Source organism: Musa acuminata, unplaced genomic scaffold (assembly GCF_036884655.1).
Source record: "Musa acuminata AAA Group cultivar baxijiao unplaced genomic scaffold, Cavendish_Baxijiao_AAA HiC_scaffold_504, whole genome shotgun sequence".
NCBI classification, from domain to species: Eukaryota; Viridiplantae; Streptophyta; class Magnoliopsida; order Zingiberales; family Musaceae; genus Musa; species Musa acuminata.
The window spans coordinates 1-2,500 of NW_027020749.1; positions in this window are offsets into that span (position 1 = coordinate 1).

A 2,500-nucleotide genomic window follows, 5' to 3' on the forward strand; every position below is an offset into this window, starting at 1 on the left:
CGACGGGATGCATTCAACTTCGGAGTGCCTTTGATTCGATGAGATGTCCAAGTGCAGCAGCGCTCAGCAATGCACGAGCCGCTGCACGTGGCGACCGAGTGCCTGCCTTTGATTCGATGTGGCGCAAGCAATCACGGAGCTGTCACTGCACAGGTCGATGCATTGTTACCACTTCGTTGCTGCTGTGCAGGCGCAAGCACCAACCAACGTGCTGCGGTGCCAGTGGCACGTCTGCAGCACGGGCAGCATCCCCACCGTCATATCATACCGTTGTTGCCTGAACTCACCGTCATATCAGGGGAGCAGCAGCTGCAAGCAACCAATACACCTTGGCCTCGATGCCCTCGCTTGCTTCTTCACCAGCCTCGCAGCTCACCTCACCTCACCTCACCTCACCTCACCTGTATACAGTTGGGTTTGGGTTCAGACAATACAATGACCCCAACCAAGGCTGCTCTTGACCCGTCTGCATACTTCGTTCGACGACAGACCGTCGTGTTTTGGCCTGTTTCGCCCTTTTCGCGTGCTTGATGGGGCCTTCAGATAACAACACAGGGCGAGATGGGGCATTCAGATAACAACACAGGGCAGGTGCTGCCCTGCCCCCACACTTCGCTCGCTGGCTCTCCGCCGCTCGACCAAAGATGGCCAAGTTTTGCCCCGTTTTTGCCCCTTTTGCCCCGTTTTTGCCTCCTTTTGGGCTGTTCTTTGCTAGATTGGGCTTTCGTATAGCATGGACGGTGCTGCTTCTCGCTTCGCTCGCTGTTCGCCGCTCGCCGCTCGCTCGCGCAGCCAAAAATGGCCAGTTTTGGCCCGTTTTTGGGCTGTTTTGGCCTGTTTTTGGTCTGTTCTGGCGTGGCGCGGTGACCGTCGTGAGCGGAGCAAAACGTCAGCCATCTCAGCACCTTGGAACCCCCCGGGTGGCACAGGGCTGGATGGGGCTTTCGTATAGCAGGGACGGTGCTGCCTCACGCTTCGCTCGCTGTTCGCCGCTCGCCGCTCGCTCGCGCAACCTAAAATGGCCAGTTTTGGCCCGTTTTTGGGCTGTTTTGGCCTGTTTTTGGTCCGTTCTTGCGTGGCACGGCGACCGTCGTGAGCGGAGCAAAACGTCAGCCATCTCAGCACCCTGGAACCCCCCGGGTGGCACAGGGCTGGATGGGGCTTTCGTATAGCAGGGACGGTGCTGCCTCTCGCTTCGCTCGCTGTTCGCCGCTCACCGCTCGCTCGCTCAGCCAAAAATGGCCAGTTTTGGCCCGTTTTTGGGCTGTTTTGGCCTGTTTTTGGTCCGTTCTTGCATGGCGCGGTGACCGTCGTGAGCGGAGCAAAACGTCAGCCATCTCAGCACCCTGGAACCCCCCGGGTGGCACAGGGCTGGATGGGGCTTTCGTATAGCAGGGACGGTGCTGCCTCACGCTTCGCTCGCTGTTCGCCGCTCGCCGCTCGCTCGCGCAGCCAAAAATGACCAGTTTTGGCCCGTTTTTGGGCTGTTTTGGCCTGTTTATGGTCCGTTCTTGCGTGGTGCGGTGACCGTCGTGAGCGGAGCAAAACGTCAGCCATCTCAGCACCCTGGAACCCCCCGGGTGGCACAGGGCTGGATGGGGCTTTCGTATATAGCAGGGACGGTGCTGCCTCTCGCTTCGCTCGCTGTCCGCCGCTCGCCGCTCGCTCGCGCAGCCAAAAATGGCCAGTTTTGGCCCGTTTTTGGGCCGTTTTGGCCAGTTTTTGGCCTGTTCTTGCATTGCGCGGTGACCGTCGAGAGCGGAGCAAAACGTCAGCCATCTCAGCACCCTGGAACCCCCCGGGTGGCACAGGGCTGGATGGGGCTTTCGTATAGCAGGGACGGTGCTGCCTCTCGCTTCGCTCGCTGTCCGCCGCTCGCCGCTCGCTCGTGCAGCCAAAAATGGCCAGTTTTGGCCCGTTTTTGGGCCGTTTTGGCCAGTTTTTGGCCTGTTCTTGCATTGCGCGGTGACCGTCGAGAGCGGAGCAAAACGTCAGCCATCTCAGCACCCTGGAACCCCCCGGGTGGCACAGGGCTGGATGGGGCTTTCGTATAGCAGGGACGGTGCTGCCTCTCGCTTCGCTCGCTGTCCGCCGCTCGCCGCTCGCTCGTGCAGCCAAAAATGGCCAGTTTTGGCCCGTTTTTGGGCCGTTTTGGCCAGTTTTTGGCCTGTTCTTGCATTGCGCGGTGACCGTCGAGAGCGGAGCAAAACGTCAGCCATCTCAGCACCCTGGAACCCCCCGGGTGGCACAGGGCTGGATGGGGCTTTCGTATAGCAGGGACGGTGCTGCCTCTCGCTTCGCTCGCTGTCCGCCGCTCGCCGCTCGCTCGTGCAGCCAAAAATGGCCAGTTTTGGCCCGTTTTTGGGCCGTTTTGGCCAGTTTTTGGCCTGTTCTTGCATTGCGCGGTGACCGTCGAGAGCGGAGCAAAACGTCAGCCATCTCAGCACCCTGGAACCCCCCGGGTGGCACAGGGCTGGATGGGGCTTTCGTATAGCAGGGA